At 46.2% G+C, this 26,904-nt stretch overlaps 1 long non-coding RNA gene and 1 pseudogene across 2 annotated transcripts in view; one reads left to right on the top strand and one right to left on the bottom strand.

The window, feature by feature from the left end:
• Positions 1 to 18,012, bottom strand: part of LOC143663463 (uncharacterized) — a 33,805-nt gene extending 15,793 nt beyond the window's left edge. The window contains exons 1-3 of one of the 2 annotated variants that reach the window (XR_013165917.1): positions 17,866 to 18,012; positions 11,555 to 11,706; positions 8,227 to 8,316 (exon numbers count right to left, since the gene is read on the bottom strand). This is a non-coding gene — a long non-coding RNA (uncharacterized LOC143663463). Of the gene's footprint in view, positions 1 to 8,226; positions 8,317 to 11,554; positions 11,707 to 17,865 lie in introns of those variants that run through there. The other variant, XR_013165916.1, reaches the window with a different exon arrangement.
• LOC143663698 (homeobox protein NANOG-like) lies at positions 15,672 to 16,423 on the top strand (annotated as a pseudogene).
• Positions 18,013 to 26,904: the final 8,892 nt, after the last annotated feature.

Here is a 26,904-nt window from a genome sequence, read left to right as displayed (position 1 = left end):
TCCCCCTAAAAATCTCCTATCCTCATCAATTCATCCCTCCTTTCCTTCCCCAGGACCCCTGGCATCTGCTGATCTTATTACTATCTTCATAGTTTTGCCTTTTCCAGAATGCCAGATAGTTGGAATCTAGAAGTATGTGGCTTTCTCAGACTGGCTTCTTTCAATATGCATTAAAGTTTCCTCTGGTTCATTTCATGGCCTATTAGATCACTTCTTTTTTCAGTGAATATTACTTCATTTTGTTTATCCATTCATCTATTGCAGGGCCTCTTGGTTGCTTCCATTTTGGGGCAACGATGAATAAAACTGCCATAAACAGTCACGTGCAGGCTCTCGCATGGACATAAGATTTCTACTCCTTCGTGTAAATGCTAGGAATGTGATTGCTGGGTCATATGGTAAGACTGTGTTTAGCTTTGTAAGCCGATCTGTATTCCAAAGTGACTGTGCTATTTTGCATTCCCATCAGCAATGAATGAGAGTCTCCATTGTTCCTTATCCTTGCCAGCATTTGAAGCTGTCTGTGTTTTGATTTTAGCTATTCTAATAGATGTGCGGTTGTAGCTCATTTTTGTTTTAACCTGCAATTCCCTATTGACACATGATATTGAGCACCTTTTCACATGCTTATTTTCCATTTGTATATCTTCTCTGGTGAGGTGTCTGTTCAGATCTTTTGCTCCTTTTTTCATTGGGTTGTTTGATGCCCTGCTCTTTTTCAGTTGTATGTGGATGCACCAGGCAAACAGAAGCAAATGCATTTAAAGGATCCTGGAGTGAAGGGGAAGATGTCACAAAGGGCATTAATGAAATGACTGATGAAACTTAAATAAGTGGGTTAGACAATCAAATTCTGCCAATGTCAAACTCTCTGACTTTGTGGTGGTTGTACTGTGGTTATGTAAGGAAAGGTCCTTGTTTTTAGAAAATATACACAGGAGTACTCTGGACTTGTTTTGCTTATCTATTACTACCCCAAAACAGCAGCGCCTTATTATTTCTCATGACCCCATGGGTGGCTGGGCTTAGCTGGTGGTTCTTGTGTTCAGGAGGTCTTGGCTGGGGTTGGTCAGGGCTGGCACCTTCAAGATGGCGTCACTCACGGGTCTGGTGTATGATGGGGTAATCGTGACACTGGGGGCTCACGAGCCTCCCTCCTTGTGTGTGGCCTCTCACCGTCCAGTGGCTTCCCCCAGGCTCCAATGCATGATGGCTAGATAGAGGAAGGCAGAAGCAGAAGCTGCCAGGCCCCATAAGGATGAGCCCCGGACATGGCACAGGGTTCCTTCCAGCACATTCTATTGGTCAAAGCAATAGGTCATTAGGTCAGCCCAGCTTCAAGGTATGGAAATAGACTCCATCTCTTTAGGGGATGTGCAAGGAAGGATGGGAGGAAGCGGCGGTGGCCGTTTTTGCAGACCACGTACCAAGGAGTCAAGGGGTAGAGGAACAAAACTCTGCAACTCAACTCTAAATAGTTCTCTGAAATTACATGTACGTGAGAACTAGATGATGCAAAAGTGACAAAGTGTTAAAAATTTAATCTGATTGAAGGGCATACAATTGGTTTTTTGTGCCATTTATTAATTTTTCTGTCCATTTGAAGTTATCTCAAAATACAAAGTTGAAAGCAAGCTTTATGCATTTCACACTTACGTGTTTTCTCAATCAGTAGAGACTAAGGAACAGCTGTGATCACATGGGACTCTGGGATGTTTCTTAACCTCTGAAATGGTAAGGGTTACCTTTTACTAAGCACTTGCCCTGTTACAGGCACTGTTCTAGATATTCACATGTTACCTCAGTCCTGTATGGCAGGAACTCATTTTTATTCTCCCATATTACAGATCAGAAACTGCAGCAGGGGAGATGAAATGATTTGCCTATAGATACACACTAGCAAGGGACAAAGGCAGGGTGGGAGTCAGGTGGGTTGAGCCAAGCCCTCATCAGCCACACAGGCTGCCATTCTGGGTCCTACCAGCTATCTGTGTGCTCTGTAATTAGGGTCATACATGGAAGATGGCCACTGCTTTCCCCCAAGGGGCCCATCTCATACTCGCTTCCCCCTGAGGCTCACAGCTCCACAAAGAGAAGTGAGCTCTCCCAGGGATAATGCCTCATGGTCTTTAGGGGTTTAAACCCAATGGGGAGCCAGTGAGCCAACAGGTCACCCATGGGCAGAGGTCAACTCAGCTGCTCAACACTAGCCAAGGAGGAGGATCTCATGTTCACAGGGTCCATTACCTGGGGCATGGCATAAATAGTATCAGTAATAGGAAGATTGTGTGTCCACAATTCCTGGGAGGAGGAGGGTTCTTTTCTGGCCATGATAGTGGTGGTGATGGTGGTGGTGGTAAGGGGGTGTTGGTGAGGATGGTAGTGAGAGTAGTTATGGTGATAGTGGTAAGGGTGGTGAAAGTGGTGGTGGTGAGGGTGGTGGTGGTGATGTGGTAGTGGTGATGATGATGATGGTAGTAATAGTGATGAAGGTGGTGATGGTGATGGTAGTGATGATGGTGGTGGTAGTGGTGGTGGTGATGCTGGTGATGATAGTGGTGGTGGTGATGGTGGTGATGGTGATGGTGGTGATGGTGGTGATGGTGGTGATGGTGATGATGATGGTGATGATGATGGTGATGATGGTGATGGTGATGATGGTGATGATGGTGATGGTGGTGATGCTGGTGATGATGGTGATGATGGTGATGGTGGTGATGCTGGTGATGATGATGGTGATGATGGTGATGGTGGTGATGATGATGGTGATGATAGTGGTGGTGGTGATGGTGATGCTGGTGATGATGATGGTGATGATGGTGATGGTGGTGATGATGATGGTGATGATAGTGGTGGTGGTGATGGTGATGATGGTGATGGTGGTGATGGTGGTGGTGGTGATGATGGTGATGGTGGTGATGATGATGGTGATGATGGTGATGGTGGTGATGATGATGGTGATGATAGTGGTGGTGGTGATGGTGATGATGGTGATGGTGGTGATGGTGGTGGTGGTGATGATGGTGATGGTGGTGATGATGGTGATGGTGGTGATGATGATGATGATGGTGATGGTGGTGATGATGGTGATGATGATGGTGATGATGGTGGTGATGATGGTGATGGTGGTGATGATGATGGTGATAGTGATGTGGATCATGGTGGTAGCTGGGATTTTCTTCTTTGTCTTTTCCTTTGTCCCACCTTAAACCCTGGGCAGTCGCACATGCTGTTCTCTTACTATTCCAGATCCTCTCCCCTCATGGGGCTGGATGGGAAAGGATGGTCTGTGTCCAGCAAGCTCTGATCACCTGGCAGGGAGGGGAAGAGAGAGAGTGACCAACCTCCCCAGTTTTCCAGGACTGTGGGGTTTCCTGGAACACAGGACTTTTATTGCTAAAACAAGAAAGTTCCAGGCAAGCTGCGACAGGTGGTTACTCTACTCACTACCTGCCTCAGTCCCCTCATCTGGAGGGACAACCTTTCCAAATTCAACAATTACTGGACGAATGTTAATTGAGTCCAAACAATGTGCCTGTCACAGCCCTGGGCTCTAGGATTTGTGAATGATCAAGCCATATCAGCTCTAAGGAGAAGTGAATCCAGTCACGCATTAAGGAAACCAAGAGACAAGATGCTTTCAGCAGTGAAAATGCTGCAGAGAGTAAAGCAGAGTAAAGCCATGTGGCAGAGAAGACTCCAGAGGGGGGTGGGGACAAGCTCTTGGGCAGAGAATGCCTCTGTGAGGAGATGACATGAGCTGAGGTCCGAAAGATAAGTTGCCGGCAGAAGAGGTGTGGAAGGAAACAAATTCTAGGCAGAAAAACGGCAAGTGCAAAGGCCCTGAGGCAGGAGCAAGCTTGACTGGCTTGCAAAAGGTAAGGGAAGTGTGATAGAAATTGGGATCAGAGAGGTAGGCAGACTCCAGGTCCTGAGACCCTGGGAAGCCATGGTGAAGGGACCTGATTCTGTTCCAAGTGTTCTGGGAAGTTGTGGAAGGCAGCATGGTCTGATGGTCATGAGTGTGAGCCCAGAACAGGATATGTTCTGTATTCAAATCCAAGCTCTGCCTCTCAGTTGTTACATTATCTTTGCTCCATCTTTCTGTGCTTCTATATCCCCATTGCAAAATGGAGCTGGGCTTTGGATTAAAAAAAAAGGGGGGGGGTTGGCCCCACCTAGAAGGAGGCTTGAGGCTGATCAGAAAAGGAGGAAGGCAAATAATCATTTTGGCAAGTAACAGAAGGCAGGTAAACAGAAGATGCCCAGACCCTGGGGCAAGGCTGCCTTCCTCCACTCCCCAGCGCTCCATTTCCAATGGTGTCACTAAGCTCTCTGTGTCTCGATAATAATAATAATATATCTAGTGGGTTGTGGAGGGACTGAGTGAATCAGGAAAGCACCTTGTAGATGTTGTTACAGGAAAGGATCTGTGGCCTTATACCTTTGTACTTCCAGTCACTACTCAGTGGCTGTGTGACCTTGCTGAGTTCCTTAACCTCTCTGGGCACCAATTTTCCATCTATCACAAAGACCTGATAGTTCCCCTCTTCCCTGTTTGCAGAGGCTGTCAAAAGGAGCCAGGAGCCTGGGGCAAGGCCTGACATGTAGTGAGGGATCACTTCCTGACCACCCATGGGTCCATTTGTGTGAGGGACAGAGGTTTCCTCTCCTCTCCGTCTCCCACGGCCTCCTGTTGTTTTGTCCAGAAAAGCCAACTTCTCCAGTCATAGGAGAGGCATTGTTCTAATTTGCTAGCTGCCGAGAATGCAATATATCAGAAACAGAATGGCTTTTAAAAAGGGGAATTTAATAAGTTGCTTGTTTAGAGTTCTAAAGCCGAGAAAATGTCCCAATTAAAGCAAGTCTATAGAAAGTCCAATCAAAGGCATCCAGGGGAAGATCCCTTGGTTCAAGAAGGCCGATGGAGTTCAGGGTTTCTCTCTCAAGTGAGAAGGCACATGGTGAACACAGTCAGGGCTTCTCTCTCGGCTGGAAGGGCACATGGTGAACACGGCGTCATCTGCTAGCTTTCTCTCCTGGCTTCTGGTTTCATGAAGCTCCCCAGGAGGCGTTTTCCTTCTTCATCTCCAAAGGTCACTGGCTCGTGGACTCTCTGCTTCGTGTTGCTGCAGCATTCTCTGCTCTCTACGAATCTCCCATTCTCCAAAGTATTTCCTCTTTTATAGGACTCTAGAAACTTCTCAAGACCCACCCAAATGGGTAGAGACATGTCGTCACCTAATCCAGCTTAACAGCCACTCTTGACTAAATCACATCATCTAGGGAGATGATCTGATTACAGTTTCAAACATACAGTATTGAATAAGGATTATTCTACCTTTATGAAATGGGATTTTGATTAAAACATGGCTTTTCTAGGGGACATACATCCTTTCAAACCAGCACAGGCATGAAATGTAGTGGGAAGGGCCTCAGCTTTGAGAGTACTGTGGGCCCAGGTGTGAATTCTAACTTCTCCATTTTATAGATGTGCAGCTTTGGGCAGCAGCTCTCACCTCTGAGAGCCTTGCCCTAGAAGGAAGCACTATCCTCCAGAATCTGTGATGGCAGGGGAGGAGGCTGCAGCGGCCAGACCCAGCCTCCCCGTTCCCCATCTTCAAGCCTGGTCTCAGCTGAGCCTCCCCTATTAGACCACCCAATTCACACACACAGCATGAGATTCTCTTGACTTCCAGCAAACGGCGGCCACCAGTCCATCCCCCTTGAAGAGGCTGCAGGCAGCACTTTGCTGAGAACATCTCAGAAACTCAGTTTGGGGTTGGATGGGGTGTGGAGTGGGTGACAGGAGCTAAGTGGAAGCAGGGTGGGGCTTGGCCCCTTGCTTCTCATCTGCAGAGCCCATGAACCTGCTTCGAATCTCCTGGCTGTCTGGGAAGGGTGGGAACCTAAGGCCCTTGGGTACTGGAAGTCAAATTTGCAGGCATGCATTGCCAGTGAAGTCAGACACATGTCACAGCCGCTCCAAGCTCTTGACACCGAGCAGACAATGCTTCAGAAGGTCAAATCAGGCCTGGCCACCTTTACCCAAGTGTGATCCTGGGCAGGTTACTCAGTCTGTTTTTCTTACAAGCCCAAAATCGATACCAGTCTATTGTGTGCCGAGGAATAGCCACCATTCCAAAGTAAGAAAAGGAAAAGAAGAGAAAAGAAAAAAAAATAATTACTTCTGGATAGATGGAAAAAATATAGTTCAGCCACTTACTGGCTGTGTACCCTTGGGCAAGTTACTCAGCCTCTCTGGCTTCAGTTTCCTCATGTGTAAAATGGGCATAATATACCTATGTGTCAAGGGTGGGTGAGAGGATCAAGTGAGATGATACACATAGATGATACTGGGTGAAACACCCAGTGCAGGTCCTGGCACACAGTTGATCTCAAAAACTCTGTAGCTGCCTTTCGCCATCACCATCATCATCCATTACAAGCAGCATCAGCATCATCTTCATTGCCAGCAGCAGCAGCACATCCTTCCTCATCCTCGTCCCCCCACACCATCACGTCATCATCGCCACCACCGCCACCACCTCCATCATTCTCATCACCATCATCAGATGGGCTGACAATATCCCCTTGTGGCCAACCTGCCTGGTTGTGTCTGCCCAATGGCTTTAGGCTGATTTTTTTTTCTGGTTTGTGGTAGTTAAAACCACCACCCTGACGTTCTTTCCTCTGTTTATTGTTTTAGAAAATTAACCAGAAAATTGCTTTCTTCCCAATATGGGTCTCAAATATGTCGAGCCGGGCATCAGGGTTTTCTGCTGGAATCTTGAAATGTTCTTACCAGTCCTCCAGGCTGGGAGTTTGCTCCGGGGTTATCTTGGAACTGAGTTTCTAACACTAATGTTATCTGTTCATGTCCGGCTCTTTCTGGCTATTAAAGGCCTTTCAATCCATGGAAATCAACAATACAAGGGCTGTGGGAGGTGAGGGAATGCCAAAGGAAAGGTCTGTTTATAAAGAGCGTGCTACAGGCCAGAAATTGTAAAAGCCACCTTCATAGCACAGACATGGTTTCATTTGAGTCTCATGACAAATCACCATTAGGGTGAAGGAGCTAGAGCTCAGAGAGGTTAAGCAAGTGGCTCAATATCACACAGCTAGAATGATCTGGGATTCTAACTTAGTTCTATCTGACTTCAAATACCATACTTTAACAATTGATGAAACAATATTATTTTAATTATACTATTAACTGTAGTCTGTTCACTCTTTGTGTTGTCCAAAGGCTCTTGTGTTTTTTATTTTATGGTTTTTTATTCTAGCAACATAAATACAAGCTAAAATTTATGTAATTGAGAGTTGATTATTTTTGCAATGTTGTGCTACCATCACCACCGTCCTACCAAAACTTTTCCATGCTCTGAATGGCTCCCCACATCCAACTCAGCTGGGCTTTGGAAAATGCTCCTGAGAAACTTGTTGGAGTGAGAATGTCAGATAACCAGCTCACTGTTGATCTTTCCTGGGAACTTTGAATTCAAACAAAGTATTTCCAGAAAACATTACTTGAAATAAATTTTTAATGATGCTGCAATGATGGACTTTCAAAAACAACGGAGGAGATATTTGGGGAAGAGTGGTTCCTAGTCAACATTTTTCTATTTTGGCAAGCAAAAAAAAAAAAAAAAGAAAAAGATGGAAAAAACCAATGGATTTTAACATAATAGATAACAAGAAGGTCAGCAATACGTTGTCAGAGTCCACATTGCAACTAACTTTTAGAACATTACCACTTGTAAATTTCTTTGTAGTATTAAGAAATTATCTGATAAACCTATTAAAATACTCCTTCTGTGTCCAACTCAATGTCTCTGCGTCCAGATTTTCTTCATATACTTCAACCAAACTACATCTTGCAACAGATTGGATACAGAAGCAGATAGGAGAAACCAGCTGTCTTCTATTATATCAGATGTTAAAGAGATTTGCAGAAATGAAAACAATGCTACTCTTCTTACTGATGTTGGCTTTTTTTTTTTTTTGAAATACGTTTATGTTAACATGTAAGTTCATTATTATTTTTAAATAAATTAATAAATATTTTAAATCTTTTCTGCTTTAATTTCAAAATATCGGTAGCTATAACTTACCAAACAAAAAGTTCTTTGGGGTCCTCAATAATTTTGAAAAGTGCCACGGATCCTGAGACCACTCCGTTTGAGAACCGCTGCTCTATGGCACATCAGGGCAAAGGAAACTGAAGCTCAGCGAGGTTGAGCAATTTGTCTGAAGTTGTGGAGCTACGAGATCGTCTGACCGGGTAGGCCCTGCCGTGCCCAGATGCTCCGGCTGCTGGAAGAGGAGCTCAGCTGTCAGTCCTCTTTGGGGATTTCCCAGCCCAAGAAAACTACCTTGCCCAAGGCCATACCCCTTTCCAGGGACAGCCATGGCCATTGCCTGGTCAGTGGGGCGTGAAGACTTCCTCGTGTGGAGACCCACATGTCTCATCCATCTCAGAATTGGCTTCCTGGAGAACCCAACCTGCCACATTCATTCAGAACGTGAACTGGGGTTCTTTTCTTTTCTTTCTCTTTTTTTTTTTTTTTTAACTTTTTTATTGTATAGTATAACATATATACAAAGCAAAGAAATAAAAAAGCAATAGTTTTCAAAGCACCTTCAAAAAGTGGTTACAGGATAGATCCCAGAGTTTGTCGAGAGCTACCATATGCTCCTCTCTTATCTTTCCTTCTAGCTGCTCCAGAATATAGGAGGCTAGAGGGCTTAAATACTTTTTATCATCACAGTCGATTTTTCCCTTCTTTTTTTGGTGAAAAATAACATATATACCGAAAAAAAACTATACATTTCAAAACACAGCACCACGATTAGTTGTAAAACATATTTCAGAGTTTGACATGGGTTACAATTCCACAATTTTAGGTTTTTACTTCTTGCTACTCTAAAAGAGACTAAAAGATATCAATTTAATGATTCAGCATTCATATTCATTTGTTAAATGCTATCTTCTATGTATAACTCCACCATCACCTTTGATCTTTCCATCCTTCTCTTTAGGGTTGTGTGGGCTATGGCAATTCTAAATTTTTTATTTTGGGAGGGTGTGTCACTAATATGGGGTAAGGAAATGGAACTATTGATGTTCTGGAGAGGCTGGGCCCTCTAGGTTTCAGGACTTATCTGGACCAGGGACCCATCTGGAGGTTGTAGGTTTTGGGAAAGTTACTCTAGTGCATGGAAACCTTGTGGAATCTTATATTGCCCTAGGTGTTCTTTAGGATTGGCTGAAATGGTTGGGGGTTGGCAGGTTATGATAGGTAGCAAGGTCTACCTGAAGCTTGCATAAGAGCAACCTCCAGAGTAGCCTCTCGACTCTATTTGAACTCTCTCTGCCACTGGCACTTTATTAATTACACTTCTTTCCCCCATTTTGGTCAAGATGAAATTAAGGCCATGTTCTTTTAATCCATTGCTGTGGGTGCAGACCTATTCAAGCTGGGACTTCTTGATTAGGGTATTTCAATTGAGATGTGACCCACCTCATTCAGGGTGGGTCTTCATCCCCTTGCTGAAGTCCTTTATAAGAGGGTAAAACACATGCAGAAGCAAAGGGATAAAATTCAGAGAAGTACCCAGAGAAGCTGAAAAGGCAGCCAGAAGCTGAAAGCAATGACACCTGGGGGTGAAGGACCAGCAGACATGAGCCATGTGCCTTCCCATAGGCAGAGGTGTCCCAGATGCCAGCAGCCTGTCTTCAGGGTCCAGGTATCATCCTGCTGATGCCTTGAGTTAGACATTTCCACAGCCTTAGAACTGTAAATAGTAAGTTAATAAATCCCCATTTAAAAGTCAGTCTGTTTCTGGTATAAACTGCATCTTGTCAGGTTTAGCAAATCAAAGCAGGGGTCCATTGGACCCGAAGCCCAAGCCTTTTTCATGGCATCAGGCTGCCTTCCCTTATTGCTTTGGGAAAGCCTCATGACATGGGAAGAGGGTCGGGTGGCAGTACATTTCTGTATACCTGATTCACAAGTGGCCACACAAACTCAGCATCTGCTAATCACTTTGATTCAACGGGCCAACAGAAGTCAAACAAAACCCAAGGTCCTGGTACATGTGGGTATCCAAGAAGCTAGAGTCCTATAAAATTGTGCTTTTCCTGCCTGCCTGCTATGGACCTCGCATCTTGCCAGACCCTGCGGAGAAGAGGTTTCTGACCTCAGGGAGCTCTGATCCCTGCCCGGGGGGCTTGCCATGCCCCAGGGGAGAGGGGGTCAGCCTCTGCCTCTGTCCTCTGCTGGGTTGAGCTGACATTTCCCAAGTACCCATGGCCTCGCGTTTGGGGCTGTGCCCTCAGAGGCCACTGCCTGGGCTTGAAACACCTTTCTGCCACTTACCCTCTCTGCCTCAGTTTCCCCATCTATAAGAGTGGGACGACAATGCATCCAACTCCCAAGGCTGCTGCAAGGGATAAAGAGCACAGAGTAAAGCTCTTGAGGAACTTGAGTTATTATTCCAACTTCTCCTCCTCCATCTGGACAAGTCCAGGTCCTGTGTTGGTGAGGGCGCTTCTGCTCGCCCATAAAAGGATCAGGTAGGGCATCTGGAGTGAGGGACCAGCACAAGCAAAAGCCCAGAGTTGTAAGTGGGCAGCTCAATTATCCCAGAGGTGTGCATCAAGCATTAGCTCTGCACCGGGTCATGTATCAGCCCCTGGGAGGAGTGAGGCGCGGCTCTGCCTCACAATACCTTCAAGGGTACACCAGAGACGGCATTACACAAGGAGCCACCAAACAGCAGGAAATCGCCAAGAGTTAAGAGGAGAGGCAGGGTGTGCTGGGGCTGGGCCGGAGCTCAGGCTTATGTGGAGTTTAGATGCAGACGTCTAAAGGGAGGGGAGGCCCAGGAGGTCAGGGCCAAGGGAGTTAGCCCTGCAAGGGGGCGGAGAAGCTTCACCTGGTCCTCTTGCCATGCCAGGCAGCCTTTGTCAGGATTGCAGCTTGCCTCCACCTGGGATTGAGAGCACTCAGGGTCAAGGACAGGGCACCTACATTAACTCAAAGAGCAACTTGAGCCAACAATTTGGGGTCTTTCCCTGCTATCCAAAGTTCCTGAGAAATGGGAACTGTGCCCTGTAAATGAGACTTTTTTGACAAAGGAGAGGGTGTGGTTATCATGCTCAGAACCTCCCTCTCTCATGGGTGGGAGAAGGCTGCAGCCATGGCTGGATGCAGAAATCCTCCCTAGGACTTCCTAACACAGATTCCTGCATCCCTGCTTGCACACCCCCAGTGACAGGGAGCTCACTACCTTCCGAGATAGTTCACTGCTTTTCTGGGAAGCTCTGGCTGCACTTTGAGACTAAGACCTTCCCTGGCAGAAAGAATGGCTCCTCTTATCATTCTTGGTTTTATTGCAATCCATTTCCTTTCCAGGATCACCTTCTTAGTGACTTTCTTTCCATATCTTTGGCCATCTCACTCTTCCTGCTTCCTCTCTGCCGGTGTTCCCCAGTCTTTCTCCTCTTCTCCCTCCCCACATCTCACTCCCTGGAGTTGCTTTCACTCACCATTGCCTGAGCCTCTCCTGCATGCTGGCCGTGGGAATGGATGGGTTAATCGGATCAACCGCTATCCTCCTGAAGCTCATGATCCAGTGGGTGATTGCCATCTGGTGTAGGGGGTGCCAAGGCAGTGGGAAGACTCCACTTATAAATCTCTCCTAAGCAGAAGCATGAGAAGTTGTGGCATGAATGAGTCTGGAGTTTAAGATAGGTCTGCTTTAGCACAAACAAATCCCATCCACCATCCCCAATACCAAGTGACTTCCTTTTTCTAATGCTTCCATCTCCTTATTGGAAAGTGGACATCCTGTTACCTGGTTCTCTATCTTGTTGTGAGGAAGAAATGCATGTGATGCATGTGGCACACAGTAGGTACACAGGGCCAGTAAGCTGCAGTCCAGCTGTCAAAGCTCAGCTAGCCCTCAGAACCGCACTTGCATTCCAGCACCTGGCAAAACGCCTCCAGGTCGGATTAAGGACATCTGTTAGCAACTTTCCAGTCAGCAGATCTGCTGAGCAATTGATCCTGCCAGACTCTGGACCTCTCTTAACAGATTCAGACACTGGCAACAGCCACAGAACAGAACTTGGTCCCTCCTTCCATAATCCCCACCTCCCAGGTGACCAACGAGGAGACGCAGCTCCCGAGGGAAATGGCCAGCTAACAAAAATGGATGGAAAGGTGACTCTGAGCAGCTGTGCCTAGAAGGAGAGTACAGGCTGTCATTTGGAATCATCTTCTTTGGCCCAGTCTTCTATGTGGGGCTCTGTGGGGTCAAGGCAGCTCCTCGCCACCTGCGAGTCCAGCAAATAGTGCCATGTGGTTGGCCTGGGCTTTGGTATGAGACATATCTGGATTTGAACCCTCATTGCCCCTTTCTAGTTATGGTCCTCTAGGCAAGTTATGTTACCTCTCTGAACCTCAGTTTCTTCTTCGGTGAACTGGGAGTAAAAGGACGCACAACCCATAAGATTGCCAAGAGGTTGGAATGAGATAAAGGGTGCCAAAGTACTGCATGGAGTGGGTGCTTGGGAACCATTATGGTGATTTTCCCACCACAGTCAGTCCCAAAGTCAACCAGGGACAGAGCCAAAGAGAATCCGATCTCTCCTTGTAGATCTCCTTGGACCTTCAAGCCCTGCCCAGCGAGATGGGAGCCTGGCTGGTAGTGCTGGCCCTGGAGAGGGCCTGTGGTTTGCAGGGGCTCAGCACATGTTTGTAGAATGAAGAAATGAGAAGTCATTCAGGGAGGATCCAGTTTCCACCACAAGCCTATGTGCAAGAAGGAGCAAATAGTCTGGGCAGGCCCACGTCTTAGCCTGCAGGCTGCTACGACAAGCCCACACTCTGGGGTAGCTCAAACAACCAGCACTGATTAGCTCATGGTTTCAGAGGGTGAAGTCCAGAATCAAAGTCTCAACAGGCCATGCTTTCTCCCCAAAGTCTGCAGCATTCCAGCCTGGGCTTGCCGCAATCCTTGTCCCCCATTACTTGATGCTCGCTCTCTCTCTCTCTCTCTCTCTCTCTCTCTCTCTCCTCTCTCTCTCTCTCCTCTCTCTCTCCTCTCTCTCTCTCTCTCTCATCTGGTTTTCCATTGATTTCCAGCTTCTGTCCCCTCCCTAGGCTTTCTCTGACTTCTCTTTATAAAACCTCTGGTAATATGAATTGAGACCCACCCTGATTCCTCTGCCACACCTTAACTAAAAATAACATCTTCGAATGGTCCCATTTACATTGGGGCCACACCCACGGGGACTTGGCTTGAGGTGAAGAACATGCGCATATCAACTATGTGATGACATTGTGAGCCATTGATTGTACACCACGTATGGAATGTTTGTATGTCAAGAATGTTGGTATTTAAGTTTTTACAATAAAAGTATTTTTAAAAATTCAAAATTCAAAAAAAAATAACATGACACAATAACATGTGTCATTGTTGGTGGGAGGTACATAATTCAACCTACAACAGGCACTAGATCATTGAGGAAAAAAAGTACAGGGAGACAGGGCCCAGTAAGGACACCTGCCAGGACAGTCCGCGTGTCAAAGCAGGTGCCTCCTACGGGAGTGAGCCCCCCATCACTTGGGATGTGAGTGAAGAGCTGGAGAGATGGTGGGCAGAGATGTCAGAAACTTCGCCTCCATCATGTGCAATATCATTTTCCACCCTGAGATCCCATGAGACGCTTTCTCCCCAAATTCCTCAACTAGCTGTGGTAGGATCACCCTGTGACAATAACCCTCCACAACCACATCACTTAACACCTTGGAACTTTATTTCTTAGCCAAGAAACAGCTTGACACAAATGCTTGCAGGCAGCCTTCCACCGAGCAGTGACTCAGGCATTGTGTGTCTTTCCATCGTGTGGTTCCACCATTCCTCGAGCCTCTGAGTTCTCTGCTGGATAGTCTGCAAAAGGGAGATTGGGGCAAAGTGCAACAGAGCAGAGGGTAGCACAGAAGTCTTTTAGTAGACTGGGCTGGGAAACAATGCACGTAACTTCTGCTCATATTCAACTGGCCAGAACTGCAAGGGAGTCTGGGATTTGTAGTCCAGCTGGGTGTCCAGACGCTGAAGTAGGTTTGTTGAGCAATTAGCCTGTCTGCCCCGGGATGCAGGGACCTCATTCATTCATTCAATGTATATTTAGTGAGCACCTATTATTATCTAAGCCTGTGCTAGGGACTAAGAAACAGTCTCGCTCTCCAGGAGTCCACAGCTTCAAGTTCATAGTCTGGACACATCAACAAGCTGTTGCCACACAGTAGTTACCTAAAGACGGGAGATCTCTGTCAGTTTCAGTTTCCTTATATCAAAATAGAGAGAATGCCGCCTATCACACAGGATAATAAATGCAGAGCCCTTAGCACAGCCTAGTCCCAGATAAGCTCTCTATTGATGGAAGTGAATGTATATTAATAACTCTCTGCCTTACAGTGTTAGTATTTCTTAGTTGGGTCAGGAGGTGCTGGACATCATGATGCAATGAGGTTGGCACTCTGGCACATCAGCCTGCAGCAGGAGGGAGGATGGGCATTGCATGGGGATGAGGGAGACACCCTGATCCTAAATCCCCACAGGGTGAAGGTGGTTCTGCTGCTCTCGCATGGTGGGGACCAGAGCAGAAACCCCTGGCCAGGCTCTGCTTATTTCAAGGGCTGGGAATTGGAGCACAAGAAGGGAATGCTCAGTGCAAACATACAGCTTTCTTCAATTCACCACATCAGCCTCATGAGAAATAAACATTCAAGGGGAATTTCTCTTTCATTTACCAAGTTGAAGAAAAAGTACTGTTCTGCTGCATCTAGTGCATAAGTCAGTTGCTTTACACATAGCAACTGAATCATGGGAAATGCCAGGAGGAGGGAAACTTGAGATCAGAGAGGTTTAGAAACTTCCTTGCATTTACTGAGCTGGGCAGAAGAGCAGGGATTCCAACCCAAGTCTGCCTCCTAATGATTACCTTTAGAGATGTGAGCACAAAACCCAGCAGGGAGGACCCTGGTTGAAGGGTCAACAATTTGCCTCCTGGGTATGCATCCCTAAAAACAGGAAAGACATTGATCTCTCCATCAGAAGTCACCCACGAGAAACACTTTTTGAAAGATCTCAGCCTCAGGCCTAGCGCACCGCAGATGCCAAGTTGGAAGGTGTCACAAGACTATGGTCAAGAGCACAGACACTGAGAGTCAGGGTCCACCAATCAGTTGCATCTTGGGCCAATCACTTATCTCTTCTGTACCCCAGTCTCCTCATCTGTAAAATGGGAATGTTGATAATAATAAGGACCATGCAAATGCAAAGCAATGTACAGAATTAATGCAATCCCAATCAAAGTTCCAGCAGCCTACTTTGTAGAAACAGAAAAGCCAATCATAGAAGTTTTATGGAAGGGTAAAGGGCCTCAACGAGCCAAAGCCATCTTGGAAAAGCTTATTACAAAGCTACAGGGATGAAAACAACATGGCTATTGTTCCTGTGGGTGAGAGTTTCTTCATTCCAGCTTTTTAATACATTTGTATCTGTAGGTCTTCATATTTCTCTTAAGATCTGAAGCCTGCGTTGGTCATTCTCACAGTCTAGGTCTTCTCTTTCCCCTGTTCCTCCCATTCAACAACATGAGTGTGGATCTAGTTTCTCCCCAAAGCTGCCCTTACCCCCAAGCACATGATTCTAGCAAATCTTCACCAATGCCTGAGATGGGCCAAAGAAAATGATGCATCCTTGCAAATGCCATCTGATTCTTCCACCAGTCCCAAAGTTAAGTTACGTCTTCTGTCGTGAAGACAACAGAGAAGAAGGAAGATGAGAGCCAGGTCAAGAAACAGAAGATCACAGCCATGTACTCTCAGACCCGGCTGCATATACTCAAGGACAGATTTCCAAGACAGAAATACCTCAGCCTCCAGCAGATGCAAGAACTTTCCAACATTCTGAACCTCAGCTACGAATTGGATAAGATCTGGTCCCAGAGACAGGGAACGAAAGGTAAGAGGTAGCAGAAAAATGCCAACAGGGTGACCCAGAAGGGCTCAGCTCCTACAGACTACCTGGGCTCTATCTTCCTGTCCCCAGGGGTGCTTGGCAAACACTTCTGGTAAACTTCCAGTGTGGGACAGCCAGACCTGGAGCACCCAAGCCTGGGAAATAAGCAAGCTTGGAACACCCAGGTTGGGACAATCAGTTCCAGAACAGTGGAGAAGAACCCCTGCAGCCTCAGATCCCATTTCAGCAAAATTCTCCTGCCAGTGATTTGAAGTCCACCTTGGGGAGTGCTGGGGAAAGCCATAATGTAATACAGAAAACTGCTGAATATTTTGGTATACAACATGGATTTATTCCCAAATTACTCCATAAATTCACAGTCTGAAGTTGTATGAAGATGAGGGTGAAGATGGGTATATGATTCAAACTAAATCTGGGCAGAGGCTGCATTACATCCATCCTTGCAGAATTATCTTGAGAGCTGTGTACCTGACTTTATCTTGCTCTTTGTTGGGTAATTGGGGGATGGATGCATGTGTGTTATGAGTCTAATCTGAGATTTCAAAAATGCAGTAACAGGCCAGATGACCTTGGCTGCTAAAGGCAACATAAAAAATAAGATGTGTCTATAGAGAACTAGATATTAGTTTGGATATCTTTAGGATCTAGCCTCAAGAATAGTAAGTGAAAGCATAAAGATGTGTGGTGGAGTACTCATTTTATGGGATTGGGAGGCTTTACTGAACTGTTAAGGTGAAGTGTTAGGCTGTTATGACCTGGGCCATTGAATTCCTCCACCCCTTCTTTGTTTATTGCCTCTAATTTGTTCACTACTTTACTATTTGTAGATAGATGCTTTGTTTTTGCTGCATCATGGTAATATTATAGTAGTTTGGCAGATGATTTATAAATTTAGGTACAGATAAATTAAATATATCCATTAAAAAATAGCATGACACTGGCACAAGGATAGATGTATAGACCATTGGAATCGAATTGAGAGTTCAGAAATAGACCCTCACATCTATGGCCAGCTGAATTTCGACAAGGTTACCAAGTCTACTCAACTGGGAAAGAATAGTCTTTTCACCAAATGGTAATGGGAGAACCGAATATCCACATGCAAAAGAACGAAGGGGAACCCCTGCTTCACACCACAAACAAAAATTACCTCAAAATGGATCAAAGACTGAAATTTAAGAATCAGGACTATAAGACTTCTAGAAGAAACAGTAGGGAAGCATCTTCAGGACGTTGTGTCAGACCACGGTTTCTTAGACTTTATACCCAAAGCACAAGCAACAAAAGGAAAAATAAATAAGTGGGGCCTCATCAACATTAAAAATTTTGTGCATCAAAGAATTTTATCACAAAAGTAAAACTGCAACCTACAAACAGAAAAATATATTTGGAAACCACATCTCTGATAAGGGTTTAATAGCTTGAATACATAAATAGGTACCATGTAAATATGATTGCTGTTATCACCTGGACATTGGCAGAGTTGATTCTTAATGGCTTATTAAGCCATCCAATTCTGCAAATGGATAAAAGATGATGTGCTGAATTTGAATTTTTATTTTATTGTGACTGGAAAAAAGTTCAGCCATCTTAGCCCTGGGAAGGATGTTCAATTTGGGAGAAGATCAAATATAGAAATCCATCTGCCTCTATTTTACAGATGGGGAAACTGAGGCCCACAGGAGATGGGGGTTTATGCAGTATCCCCCAGCTCACCTTCATAGAGTATCCCATTCTTCAATCCTGTGCCCTTTGCCCTCCCTTCTTGTTTTAGGAAACTGTACCAGGCTTTGGTTAATTGTATACCTGAGAGCTTGTAGAGACTCAGATGATGCCAGGCTCAGGTCATGATTGGAAAGCCTCCTTGGGGTCTGACTAGCGTTTCTTCTCAAATATATGTCTCCTTCGCCTTTTGCCTGCCCTATGTCCCACTCATGTTGGAGGCAGCAGCCGTCTGCAAAATAAGTCAGAGAATTTTGGTATATCTATCTTCTGTGTGGCAGTAAAGAGTCATAGACAGCACAATAGCATTCCATTCTACTCCACTCCACTCCACTCCACTCCACTCCACTCCACTCCACTCCACTCCACTCCACTCCACTCCACTCCACTCCACTCCATTCCACAAATCCTCATTAGGCACCAGGTCTGAGATTCAGGGTTAAATGATTCCTGGGCCCACAGTCAGGCAGGGAAGACAGGAGGTAAACAAATCCTTACAGGCTGACCTTACTCAGAGTCCAGCCCTCCACTGCAGGCTGTGTGACCTCAGTCAAGTTACATAACTCCTATGAGCCTCTGTTCCTCCATCGATAAGAGGAACTAATGACACCCACATCCTAGAGCTGACCTGAGGATGGTTAACAGATTGCCTCCAGAAAGGATACTTCTTTCCTGCTCTCCTTTGATTTGGGAGGGCAGGACTGCACTTGCCTTTTTAAGGTTCTTTAAAAACCTAAAGAAGAACAAGGGAGTGGTAAAAATAAAGAGGAGATGTATATATGTTATGTTAACAATGGAAGACGTTTAAAATAAATAACTAAATAAATAAATAGGAGAACGTGTGGTATCAGCTTGGACCAGTGCTCTCAGTTTAGCAATTCCATTAGGAGCTGAAAACTGGAAAGCAAATGTTATTGGCTGATAATGCACCACTGAGCCAGTCCATTCTCCAGATAATCCAGTTTACATATCTGATAAAATGGGATCAAAATCAGAAACACATTTCCAACAGGAGCTGGAAATGGCCTTGTTGCTCTTGTGGAGCATTTTATAGCTGCAAAACCATTGGGATTTGCTAATGTTTCAGCTGAAGGATCCTGAAACAGCAGCTAGAGCAAGCTCTGCAGGGACTCAGGCAGAATTTTGGCTCCACCAAACCCGGTGGTTTGACCTTGGAGGTAGGTCTCAATTGCCTCATCTCTAAATGGAGGGAACCAGATCTACTAAACAACATTGCTGGCTTGTAATTGCAATCAGGATTATTCAAGGGAACTTTAGGTAGGGCCTTGACTCTCTCGACCTCCCCAGCTGCTTCTGAAAAGACCATGCAGTCAGCAGTCAGCCAGCAGCCCCTGGTCACCAAGCATCTATTGCATATTAGACAACTTGTTAGAGGAGGAAAAAGAGCTCAGAGAGATTATATAACTTCCCCAGAGACACACAGCATGTGAGTGGCCTTTCTGAAATCAAAAGCTGTGATTTTTTTTCTTTTGATCTCCTTCTGGTCTTTTCCATCTTTTTCCTTTATCATCTTCCTTTCCCAAGATGGAATTATACCTGCAGAAGCCTCTATTGGTGGCCCTGCCCATACCTCCTTGGCTTTTTACAATTGCAGGTACATCAGCCTGACTTCCACCTGTCATCACCTGTGACTCTACCTCCAGAGCAGACCAGAGGGCCAAGGAGTCACCACTCCCCACTTCCACCTGCCTGTGGTGGGATGAGCCTGAGGCAGGTCCTACACTGACCCCCAGGGCCCCCCAGAGGGGGCATGCATATGAGTGCCCACAGTGGGAAGCTGCAGGGAAATCAGCTCTTTCTTGACCCCTTTCTTGGCCCTCCCTGTCTCACCTCCCTACTTCTTCACCAGCCATTGCTGACATGCTGACATCATCTCCCACTAAATGACTGTCTCAGGGTCTGCGTCCTGGGAAGCCCAAGTTAAGACCACCATCCTGCTACCTCTCCTTCTTGGAGGGGTGGGTCTTATTGAATTAATTATAGGAATAAATTATAGGAAGATAACCAGGTACGTGAGGACCTTCGTTGGAGCTGCCAGCTCACAGCCTGCCCTACAGACCTTGGACTCTACAGTCCCATTGTTACATGAGACACTTCTAAATTTTATACCTATAGCTATGTCCTGCTGATTCTGTTTCTCCAGAGAACTCTAGCTAATGCACCAAAGTACCATTGCGGCTGGCTTTCTCCTGGAGTCAGAAGTGTCTGGCAGTCTGTGGGTTCCTTGGCTGATATTTCTGCCTCCTGTCACATAGCCATGTCCTCGTCTACTGTCTGCTCTTCCACTTTCCCCTGACTTCTGGCTCCTATCGTATTTCTGTGACTTGTGGCTTCTGGTCTCTTCTTTTCATAAGGCCTCTGGTGAAATGGGTTAAGACCCATCCTGATTCAATTCGCCACACCGTGACTTCCTAGGTCCCATTTACAAATGAGTTCACACTCACAGCACTGTGGGTTAAAATGAAGAACATGCCTTTTCTGGGGCACACGATGCAATCCACCACACCTGTGTGTATACACACACACACACACACACACACACACACATGCATACACATATACATGTGAGTAGATACCTATACACATTAACATACGTATACTTGGATCTTCATATATGCATATATAGATGTGCAGGTGTGCATGAAAACAAAGAGAGAGGGTACAAAGGTGGCAGAATGCTAGCTCCTGCTAATCTGGAATTGAGATAGAGCATATGGTTGGTTATTCACTGTATTATTAGTGTAATTTTTTAGTAAGTTTGAAATTGTTCAAAATGAAAAGGTGGGAAAATAACAATTTAAATTCTTAAAAAGAGAGGAAACTTCAAAAAAAATATTCGGTAAACCCATAATGTGCTAACAACCTGTTATGCCAGGAGACAAAATTGTAAGGGGAATATGTACATCCCCCAATTTGGGGAACACCTGATGGGGATTTAGGCTGCACATTTTAGCAGCAAACAGCCCTTCGTTTGAATTTCCTCCCTTGTAAATTAGGGGCAAGGCTGCTCCTAGCCTCCCAGGAGTGTTGTAAAAATTGAATGATATAAACGCTCTCAAAATTCTCAGCACAAAACGTTGCCCAGAAGCCAGGATGCCACCAACACTGCTTGTGGGGGATCTCCCCAGCAAGTCCCCCCAGGCCTGGCTCACAGCGCTTTTGTCGGGAAGTAAAGTCACAAGCTCAGGGCCCCCAGCCAGCTCCCCCTGCCCACATCTTTTGTCCTCGGGACAGGTTTCCTGGAGGGTCTATCTGGCAGCTGCCACCCCATAAAGATTTCCCCATCACACCCACTCAGAGGACCTGTAGCTCCTTGGTTTTATTCCTGAGAGTAATTTCTGGACTCTATGGGCCCGGAGACCCACTCCGTTAGCTGAGGTTTCCCAGCTCTCTGGGGGTGGGGGGAAAGGGGTTAAGCCGTTCTCCAGGCTCCATGGCTGAGCACCGAGGGAACCCTCTCCCCCTGCACGGGGTCCCGACGTGGCAGCGTGGGGGTAGGGTAGCCCTCCCCAGTCCTCCCCAGCCCCCACTTTCCTTCCTGGGCCTCCCTGCAGCTCCTGCCAATCCCCGCTGCTCCCCAGGGGCTCTACCACCAGCCGTGGTAAGCCCATTACACACAAATGAAGATGTCATCGCAACCCTTCAAAGGGCCCCCAAAGCTGAGCCCTCTCTGCAAAGGGAAAAACAAGTGCAATTGTCTGAACCACTGACTTCTGCAGCAACCACGCGAGTGAGGGGGTGCGGGAGGCACTTGGGGCTGGGGGCCTCTCAGCTGGGGAGGGCCTGAAGTGATGGTTGGGGGTCAGAGGCCGCTGGGTGTGGGGAGTGAATCAGGGCTGGGATTGGAATGAGGCACGCAAGGGGCATCTAGGACCCGGTCTAGAGCTCCAAAACTCTTGAGCTTCTAGTGTTTCTCTTTCACATGGGGGTACAGGACCCCTCTCTGATTGTTTCCTACAGCTGTTGAGTTGCTTGTGGAAGCGATGTGTAAATGGTGACACACGCACAGGCGTGGGGGCACATTGATGTCAGCATGTATTATGTTGATGGTTGCAAATCTTCCAAAGCATTTGCTACGTGCCAGGCACGTTACCGGGCCAATATCATAGATTAGAGAACTAAGGCACAGAGAGGGTATGAGAGGCCAGCAGCTTGTAGGTGGGGGAGCAGAAATACGAACTCAAGTCATACGGACTCAGAGCCTGTGCATCCTTCACGAGCAAGCCTCCACACCCAGCCTTAATCCCTGAGCCTCTGTAGCACCCGAGGTGGGAACCCCCTCTCACAGGTGTCCCTAGGGTGAGAGGCAGTACCCAAGGAGGGACACAGACTTCACTTCTTTTCTCCCGCAAAAGAAATAAAGGAGCAAGAAAATTTGACAATATTCCAGTGACTTTGATTTATGTTTTTAGAAAGAGATGCCTGCACACTTCGGCATTGCACTCTAGTAACAGATGGATTGAAAAATAACCTTGCAACTTCCTGTGCCTCAGCCCGGCATCACATGACCACTTCGGGCAGAAGTTCTCTGATCTGCAATCATTAGGAGCTTCCCGGCTGTTGTATCGGTGGAGGATCTAGAAGTTGTGATGGTCAAGGTGATGGGGCATCTTAAGCAGAGAACACTGTCTAGAGTTCCGCAGGCGAGGCTGGGCAGAACTTTGGGTCTGGAATTGTAAACCTGGTTGGGGGAGGGTCTGGGAAGGGGAGAACTGACAGAGTGGTGACACTCCAGCATTTCCATTCTTAACAGATTATACAACAGCCCCCGGCATGGAATTCATGTGTGTGTGTGTGTGTGTGTGAGCATGTGTGCAAACATGAGAGAGAGTCCACGGGGGTCGTACACTCTGGCTGAGTGCCCCCGAGGTCCTCACTGGTAGTGAGGATCATTCCGTCAAAGTGAGGCTCAGCCTTCCTGAGATCAGCACCTTGAAAGCTCCCAAAGAGCCTGAAGAAACCGGAGCGTGAACGAACGAATGAACGAATAAACACAATGCAATCTGGCCATGCATCGGGGTAGGATTCAGCTGTAAAAAAGGGAGTTCTGATCCACGTGGCAACATGGATGGAGCTTGAAGACATTTTGCAAAAGGAAATAAGCCAGGCACACAAGAGGACAAATATTGTATGATTTTTCTTATGCAAAATACCTGCAAGAAGCAAGTTCATAGAGAAAGTAGATTAGAGATTATCCAGAGTGGGGGGAGGGATAACAAACATCCATTGCACACCCATTTGCACCAGTTCCTGTCCCGGCTTGCAGAGTCGGCAGTGGGCAAGACAGACAGAGCCTCCGCCCTTCCAGGTGCCCAGGCCCTAAACAACACACTTCACACTTATTTAATTATAAGGTGAGATAAAACGGATAGCAGGGCCCCTGAGCTTAGCACGGACACCCAGGCGTCTTCCTGTCCTGGGGTTGCTGTAACAAATACCACACTCCCAGCGGCTGGGGACAACCAAAATGGATTTTCTCGTGGTTCTGGAAGCCAGAAATCTGAAATCAGAAGGTCTGGGTCCCTCTGGGGGCTTTAGAGGGGCTCCTTCCTGAGCTCGTTCAGCTCCTGGATTCGCAAGGAACCCTTGGGGTTCCGCGGCTTATAGCTGCACCAGTCTGGCCTCTGCCTCCACCTTCACGTGGCCATGTCCCCTGTCTGTGTCTGTGTGTCTTTCCCATGGCTATCTTACAAGGACATGCCATTGGATTTAGGGCCCACCCCTCTGGGGTATGACCTCTTCTCAACTTGATTACATCTGAAAAGACCTTATTTCAAAATAAAGTTGCATTATCAGGCACTGGGGACATTAACACATCTCTTCAGGGGACATGATTCAGCCCACAGCACGTGGGGAGCAGCAGTCAGGAGCTGATGCATAAGGGACAAGCCCGAGTCAGCTCAGCTAAGAGTGGGGAGCACACAGGACTCCCAAGGCTCCTCTGCAAACCTGACATGAAGGTCAACGGTGCTCGGTCCTGGCGGGTGTAACCAGCTTGCCAGGCCTCACTCCCAGGCCCGGGTTTTGGGATGGAGCCAGGTTGGCACCCAGCGGGCCAGGCATTGGCAGACACCTCTGTGCTGAAGGCTGGGCAATGCTGCCTGGCTGCCTCCCTGACCTCTCCAGGCACCCCCTTTGTGTGCCAGTGTCCCCCATGCCGAGCCCCTTGGGATCCAGTTTGTCTGGAGGCTAACTCGCAAAACCAAGTGCATTGTCCTGTAACAGCAGGCTCTGGGGAGGGCTCAATGAAATCTTGGCCTGCAAGTCTCCATATTCTACAACTGAAAAGAATTAAGTTACATCAATAAGTGGCACTCATTATGTGTCAATGTCCAAGGCTCTTAACTGGCTAAGGCTTAATTAATGATTTGGAGAACATCCACAGTTACCCCGATGCTCCAAAAGAAGGGGGTGGGGTGGTTAATAATAGAAAGGACTTTATGCTGACATTCCTTTCTGCTGGCCCTAGGTCCTACATGGAGATACCTTTGGCATGTGACAAGGCGCAGTGGGCTGGGAAAATATGTGATGAGAAAATCCAGATTTATTTCCCGTCTCGCATCTATAGGAGCTTCTTCTTTCCTGCTGATTAACTGAAAAGTTGCAGCTTGAGACACATCTACTATCTGCCTTCTCATTATATCTAGAAACAATGTCCCTATTTCTTGGCTGTTCTAACAGTGCTTTAGCAATGTGACCCCTGAGGAGGGGGCCTCTCCTATCCTTGATTGTTTTGTGTCTCTTTAAATCATTTCTGATCCCAGGAAATTCTGCAAGATTTCTCTCAGTGCCCCATGGAATTTTTAAGATAATTTAATGCAAGCTCTGTGAACATTTCATGGGAATTTTATTAGCATGCCATGAGCTAAATTAAGAATTCCACGGAGGTTCAGGGATGATTTCAGGTAAGAATTCCATAATGTTTCTGTGAAAATTCATCAAGATGCAGATGGGAGGTTTTCGTGACACTTCATTTAGGATTTCACAGGTCCTCTACTTGAAAGAGTTCCATGAAAGAGAGAACAATTTATATGAAAATTCTGGGAGCAGCCCAAGGAAGTACAGCAGGAATTCCAGAAGAACTTACAAAATATTTCATAAAGACGGTCTGTGAAAATTTCATAGAAATTGTTCAGGAATTCCATAGGAGTTCTTTGAGAGCACTGTAAGAATTTTAAGAGTGTCCACAGAAGAATTTTCTGTAGGAGTCACCGCTGATTTGACCTTGCTTCCAGAGGTGTCAGAACTCAGCTTCTGTATCATTGCTTAGGGAGATGCATGGAAATGACCCCTTTTCTGTCTTCTTCCTTTCCTCCACTTTTTCTTTCTTTCCACTAAAACAAACAAAAGAAAGAGAGGATTTGTTAGAAACATACACACTCCTGATGCCTCCGAAGGGTCTAGAGAGCAATAGATGATTGACTATAGAAACATGAAACAAGAAAGTGGAAGAGTTGGGACTACTTGGAAGAAGAAACAATGAATCATCAAACCTTTTTCCACCCCCTGAAAGTACTGTGAAGACAATCTGTTGCTCAACAATATTTCTCATGTGGTCCATGTCAGGGAAAAGAAGCTGGAGCAGGGGCCAGAAATCTCCAGTTCTAGTTCCATTTCTGCTATTAAGTCACTGTGCAAATTTGGGCCAGTTTCTGGGCCTCCACTTTCCCTTCTATAAAATGAGAAGGGTTAGACTAAGGAAATGCCAAGGGCTCTTTTAACTCTGACAGACTGTGGTTCTGCAATGCGATGGGAGTAATGGAGGTGATGATGATGATGATGATGATGATGATGGTGATGATGGTGATGATGGTGATGATGGTGATGGTGGTGATGGTGGTGATGGTGATGATGGTGATGATGGTGATGATGGTGATGGTGATGATGGTGATGATGGTGATGATGGTGATGATGGTGATGGTGGTGATGGTGATGATGGTGATGATAGTGATGATGGTGATGGTGATGTTGGTGGTTGGGGTGATGGTGATGATGGTGGTGATGGTGATGATGGTGATTAGATGATGATGATAGTGATGATGGTGGTGATGGTGGTGATGGTGATGAGATGATGATGATAGTGATGATGGTGGTGATGGTGGTGATGGTGATGAGATGATGATGATGGTGATGATGGTGGTGGTGGTAGTGATGATGGTGATGGTGCTGATGATAGTGATGATGATGGTGGTGGTGATGGTGGTAGTGATAATGATAGTGATGATGAAAATTGTGGTGTTGATGCTGATGCCTGTAGTACGGATGCTGGTAGTGAAGATGATGATGGAATTGATTGTGATGGTGACCTTGAAAGCAATGATGATGATAGTGGTGATGGTGGTGCTGGTGACGATGGTTGCAGTGGTAATTATGGTGATAAAGATGATGGCAATGATGGTTAGGGTAAGGATGGTGGTGCTGGTAGTGATGCATTTATTATATATCCAGTGTTGTGTTGAGCTCCTTACGATCATTTTCTTTTTTTGATCCCCACATCAACCCTATGAGAAAACAACTATGTTTATCTCTTCTAATTTATAGATGAGGAAACAGAAACCCTCAGAGATTCAACTGAGGTTACATGGCTGGTAACAAGTAGAAGCAGTTTCCAATCCACAACCATCCCATCTCTTAGCCCTTTCTTAGGCACCTCACACTGCTGTTCCTTCTATCATTTGCTGTGGGCTAATTACCCTAATCATTACAACCCAAAGGAAGTTCTCCCAAGTACTGTGTAAATGGGGCAAATTGGAACTATCTTGGCAAAAGGCTACCCAGGTTCGCGTTCCTTTTCACCTTTGATGAGCTCCTCCTTCAATCCCTCTTTATTGTTCATCCCTACTTCATCATCTCAGTTTTATCTGATTCTTTTGTTTGCGATTCCTTCTCCAAGATCCCAACTACCTATGAGTTCCTCCAAGTGATGTGTCCTGCACACACTTCTGCAAACCATCTGTACTCATCACACTGTTTTTAAGTTCAGAAATCTCCAACAGCTCCCATTGGCCAACAGATTAAGTTAAACTCTCAAAGAATCCCTTAGTTCATCCTTCCAGGACCTCCAGTATTTGGGTGCTTTCAGCTAGCCAGTCTCATTTCTTG

This window comes from Tamandua tetradactyla, chromosome 19 (genome assembly GCF_023851605.1).
Source record: "Tamandua tetradactyla isolate mTamTet1 chromosome 19, mTamTet1.pri, whole genome shotgun sequence".
In the NCBI taxonomy this organism is placed as follows: Eukaryota; Metazoa; Chordata; class Mammalia; order Pilosa; family Myrmecophagidae; genus Tamandua; species Tamandua tetradactyla.
Note: the sequence above shows the minus strand (reverse complement) of the source record. Positions and strands in the feature narration are given on the sequence as shown.